Below are 5,705 nucleotides of genomic sequence, written 5' to 3'. Positions count from 1 at the left end.
GACGAAGACCTTCGGAAATTAGTATCCATCAGTAAGACCGTATAACAGAGACGATTATCTCTTATCTCCATGTATATGCTCGATGTAAATAGGCATGTTTATTAAATTTCACCACATTGTTTGCTCATTAATGGTGTTTTCTAATCATGTAGTCTCTGTAGGAACACTCTTTCCTAGCCCATGTGTATACTTATCCATTAACTACACGTCCAAAAGAACTAAATTATCTGCTTGTTCACGGCATCTTCGAAATGCAAAAACAATCAAACTGAATAGCTACAAACATAATATACACAAAAAATTCCAAATGTTACCTGAGACAGTAATACAATGTGCCTATCTAGTTGTGGCCGTGAGAATAGAAGCTTTACCTGGAATAATATATGCCTCTGGAATCTCCTATAGTATAATCGACAATGCAACCATAATTAACATAAATACCAAATAATGGGAAGAAACCTAATACAAATCATCACAAACCTCATAGTATTAATTCTGAAAAGAACGACCCAATGACGAAGATGCACGATGTCCTCTTTGTTTTCGCACACTGCTCATTTTTTTTACAATTGAGCCTTTCAACGAAGTTGTTATATTCATCATTAGTTAGAATAAGTGACACTGTCAATTCTTCCATGTTATTTGATTACATTTCAAACCTGGGAGCATATTTTGCAACTAACATATGAAGGATACACCATCTTCATTCTCCAGTGGAAACTTGAAGATTTTCCTTCATTAGCCGCTAGATAAGAGGAAAAAGAAGAGAAGCTTGCCATTAATCAATCGATTTTCAAAAGGGAGAAAAAAGGGTAATAAATTGTTATACCTAACCAATTCAGTGCATCTGTTCGATTACAAAACTCCAAAATCTGCACCCAGAGATAAGTTACACCATGTTTGTTTACTCCTGACTCATCTGAGTCGTCTGGATCTGAATCATCTGGATCTGAGTGAAATCACCTGACTCATCTGGATCTGAGTCGATATGTTTGTTTTGAGTCAGATCTGACTCATCTGACTCGGAAATAAGTGAGTCAGTGGTTTGGTCCCATGAGTCAGGGGTATTTTGTTACCTGACTCAAATGAGTCCGAGTCAGGGGTTATGTCTGAGTCAGAGGTCGAGTCAGATCTGACTCAAAATGGAAAACAAACGGTCTGACTGCTGACTCGGTCCGAGTCAGGGGTTGACTCAGATTCAGACGCCGAGTCAGCTGCAAACAAACAAGTTCATAGTGAGCATAATAACCCTTAAAATAACTGATATGATACAAAAGGAAGACATTGTTCATGCACCAAGAGGATTAGTAACAAACATGATGACAACAAAAACACAATTGTCAAGTGGTCTTTCATAAGCCCTAATAGTATTTGCAGAACTTAGTCATGAAACATCAGAGGAAGAACTTACCAATGTTCACCATAAAAGAATAAAATGTCTAAAGAATGATGTGGTTCCTTAAAAAGATCATTCACTTTCTCCACCTGGATTCAAGAAACAACACTAATGTCAACTCAAGAAAGGTTGATATTTTAAACTGGCAAGTAATAAGAACATTAGTCGAGATAAATCTAAGATTTTTTATATCACTTGATAGTTATTGATACGAAGAGAAAGAATACGTTTAATCAATTATCTACATGTCTGAATCAGTTTACGTGGTAAAGAATAAACTGTACGACAACAATCCCATCATGTGATAGTCAAGAATTGAAGTTCAATATAGCCGCGAAATTGATGCTAAGTAATTTGTACCCATGTGCTCTTTTTGCTGTTACATCCTAAGTACTGAGCAATAATTTAGTAGGGAACACATATTTACTATTTGGTCTAAATGGACGATGAGATCATGTTAACCTAATCAGAAACACTTAACTACAACAACATTAACAAAACAAAAACTAAACATTAACAATTAGAATCTGAAATATTGAGATGAGAAATATAATATCCACATAAATATAGTAAACCCTAGTTTCCCATAATATAAATCTCTAATTCCGCGACCTTGTACAATAGATACAATCAAAACACTATACACCCAATTATCATCAGAAAGAGATATGAATTCTATCCTTAGGGCAATTCCTTCCTATTTTATTATCCTTAAATGAAATAGATGTGAAGAAATATCATGTAGACTGCAAAAGAAGAGGAAAGGTATGGTGATGGATGGTGGTGGTGGTGCCTCTTACTGATTTTAAAAGAGAGAATGGATCAAAATGAGTTTAGAACATTATATACTGAAAACATCAACCTGAGCATTGCCCCCTAAATGATTCTTTACCTTTCAGAAATACCTTCCTGGTTCCATAACGTCTTCTAAATATTGTTAACCAATTTCTTGGAATGTAGACTATATCTTGGCTTAATAAACCTGGTAGTATCAAGGCACAGAAAAAGAAGTAGATCAATATCTACCTAAGTCGGAAGTGCAGAAACATAGCTGAGTGTAACTATAATCGAGCATGGGTACCTGATCTAATATCAGCGATTAAATGAATCACAAAACTCCGTCAGCTTATAGATCATCAGATTCATAATTTTTTGCATAGAAAACTTTGGTCCGAACCTCAAGGCACTTCATGAACTTCCTTTATAGACTCTTTGTTACTGGAACCTAGAATTCATTCGTTGGTCGTATAATCAGAGAAAGAGGTCGAAAGTTCTCTGTCCAGTTCTTTCTATAAAGATCTGTTTTAAATTATGAGTGTTGAAACCTTACTAAAGATCTATTATTCTAGCCTCCCTGGGACGTATTATACAGGTTTTAAAGCAACACGAACCTTGAATTTACGAAACTGGATCTTGTCCAGAATGTCAGCTCAAGTAAAAAAGGCATCATGTCGATAAATTCTATGATACTAATGGTAGCAGAGAAAGAGTGACATGGATCATATGTACCTGTTCTAGCCATCATGTCGCTGCTACAGGAGAGAATACTATAGTGGGTGTTGGATGAGGAGCAGCAAACACAAATTGATCTCTGTCAGTATGGCCAAGCTCGGTCAATTCACTGCAAAATAATAAAAAAAAAAGAAACAACTGAAGATAGCTTTGGTGCAAAAAATTGTTCTAAAATAAAAAAATTAATACGGAAACACAATTCACCTATCACATCTATTTAGTATTCACATTCTTATCACAGGCAACTACTTCTGACATATACTACATTGATAACACCCCAACTGGACAAAGTATCAGCCAATGTAGGTTTGGTAATTCTTTCCAAAAACGAAATTGTCGGAAACTGTTATGAAAAAGCTCATCAGCCAATTTATGCAGGCTCCTTATAAATTCACATGATGTGTCTGCCTAGCTGGCAATTTTTCCTTTCCAGAGATATCAGTTACACAGTGAGCTGGAGCACTATCGCCTATCATTACAACAAATGGATAGAAACGACATGCTTTACCATCAAGGACGCGATGCAGAAAATTGAAGGAATGGCGTACCTTGTTTGATAGTGCCGATCCTAGAAAAGCCCTTAGTATACATTGCGCCAGTATCCTCAGCGCTGCAGAGATGCAGCTTGTTGTCAATCAGTCTTATAGTTATTTCCATATACAAAAGGATGGCTATCCTTTCTGTAGCAGATGTACTGAAGGTTGGAGTAGTTCCTTTACGGCAATGACCACCTGAGTTCTATGGTCCACCCATTCAACCATATCAGATTCTTTAGTGAGATGTATAAAATTTTCCCCAGCATTAGCAAGTTTTCTATGAATTCCTATATGAACTTGAAATGGCATTATCAAGACTAATTGTTTAACAACCACAATTCGTGAAAATCAACCAAATAGTATGAAGAGATTTTATGCAATGACTTTTGACCTAAGTTTAGAGAAATGCAGTACAGAAAGGGCACAAAATGGATTGAGATGCCACACTTCAAAAAAAACGGCAAGAAAGTTGACAGCGCACAAAGCGAAATTCAAAATATCAGTTCATAGAAATTTTTCTTACTTGAATTGGGCGAATGAATACCTTTTGAATATAACCCGAGTTCTGTTAGTATTGATATCGTCGTCAACCCATTTTTTTCAAAGACAGATTAATCTTCTGACTATAAACCGAGTTCTCTCGAATGCTTCCGGTACCTCTTATTTTTGGTACACCTTTTGTCCTTCTTGGTAGTAGTTCTCTTTATATGAACAACACAAATCACAAAAGTTATAAATAAGATACCGGATGAAAAAGTAGTAAGTTAATGAGCTTAGTTTCGCAATTTATTAGTGAACCAAAGCATAATAAGATCAACCTAATCTAAAGAAGAACACAAACCATGTGACCAATTAGAATTCTACCGAGTTAGAAGCTATAGCTCTAATCCCAACATTAACTTCCTAGCTAAGATGTTAGAGAAATTGTAGCACTTCAAATTGCGGCATGCACTGCCAATCAAGCTTCTAACATAAAATTTAGCTTAAAACAGTAGCTGGAGCAGTCAGTTGAATTAGGATTTCCTGAGTAGCGTACATGAGACTGCCTTCATGTCAATGCACCTCAACTAAGGATCAAACTGATACATATATTTCATGATTTGAAGTGCTACTCATGGGAGAACTTTTATCCTATCTTTAGAGGTTTCAAAGAAGCCCTAAATCACAACAATCTTATTAGAACCCTAATTTATCAAAGGAGTGACTCAATGATTCGAAATAAAACGAATCGAAACCCTCGATATCATATAAGAAATTGATAATTTAGGGATTGCTGCAATGGGTTTCGAGATCCATACCTCTTCAAAGAACTACAATATTTTCCTCTTGAAGTTCTGTGAACCATACAAAAGATCTGTAATTTCATTAACAAAATTGCACAAACAAAAAAATCAAAGCCATAAAAAAGAGTAACTCAATAATTCGAAACAAAACGAATAAAAAAACCATTAAACTTAAACAATATATTTAAAACCCCCCAGATATATGAACCCTAGGTTTTAATTTCTGAAATATTAACAAAATTCAATTATTGTTACCAAAATCTCTACTTACTTAGCACATCCATTCACGACCAACTGAAAAGGAGAAGTAGATGAGGGTATAGATTCTGGTGGTAATGGTGGTGGTGGTGGCAGTGCCGGAGAACCAAAGAAATCAGTATGTAGAAGAAGAAATCTAGTGCTCGGCTGGAGGCTGGAGGTGTAAACCCGCCCAATACTTGGTTCCCCCACTTGGACCAACTTAACATTGTCGGGAGTCCTTTTCAGCCGTCTAATGACTCCTCTATCCGGAGCTTCCGGACCTTCAGATCGGGTCTATATTAAATGTCATCCGTCTGATAGCTTTTGTCATCATGGAGACAAACACCATACCTTTTTATAACAATGATGATAGACTTAACTTTTGAGCAAATATGGCACATTCATAGTTTACGGACCCAAACACACATATTCCATAATAAGTTGCAATATATAAAACCATAAAGATTAATACGGCAAAATCATCTTCCAAATAAACTTTAGAATTTAAGTAAATAAATCTAAAAACATTGCAAGATGAAAATCGTTGGAAATAGATATGTGTACTCACAATGATTGTTATTCCAAACCCTGGTTATCCTTCTTAAAACACAAGAATAAATTCTCATAAGAAGTTTCCTAGACAAAAAGTAAACATCAAGTTTCTTTGATAACATCATACCTTTGAAAGGGTCCATCATAAAAGGTATCGCTGATATCCTTGATTCTTTTGACCGTAGA

The 5,705-nt window shown here is 35.7% G+C and overlaps 1 long non-coding RNA gene across 2 annotated transcripts; it reads right to left on the bottom strand.

Moving 5' to 3' along the window:
* Positions 1–1,155: 1,155 nt before the first annotated feature.
* On the bottom strand, positions 1,156–5,150 carry LOC113361235. 2 transcript variants are annotated; one of them, XR_003365023.1, is made up of 9 exons: positions 4,999–5,150; positions 4,743–4,798; positions 3,989–4,145; positions 3,457–3,646; positions 2,906–3,017; positions 2,478–2,621; positions 2,289–2,378; positions 1,412–1,485; positions 1,156–1,214 (listed from the first exon to the last, which is right to left on the bottom strand). It is a non-coding gene; the product is annotated as an uncharacterized LOC113361235 (long non-coding RNA). The 2 variants fall into 2 exon arrangements; XR_003365022.1 differs by lacking the exon at positions 2,478–2,621.
* Positions 5,151–5,705: the final 555 nt, after the last annotated feature.

This window comes from Papaver somniferum, chromosome 3, assembly GCF_003573695.1.
Source record: "Papaver somniferum cultivar HN1 chromosome 3, ASM357369v1, whole genome shotgun sequence".
In the NCBI taxonomy this organism is placed as follows: domain Eukaryota; kingdom Viridiplantae; phylum Streptophyta; class Magnoliopsida; order Ranunculales; family Papaveraceae; genus Papaver; species Papaver somniferum.
The sequence above is the reverse complement of the archived record's forward strand: the minus strand, read 5'-3'. Positions and strand labels throughout refer to the sequence as shown.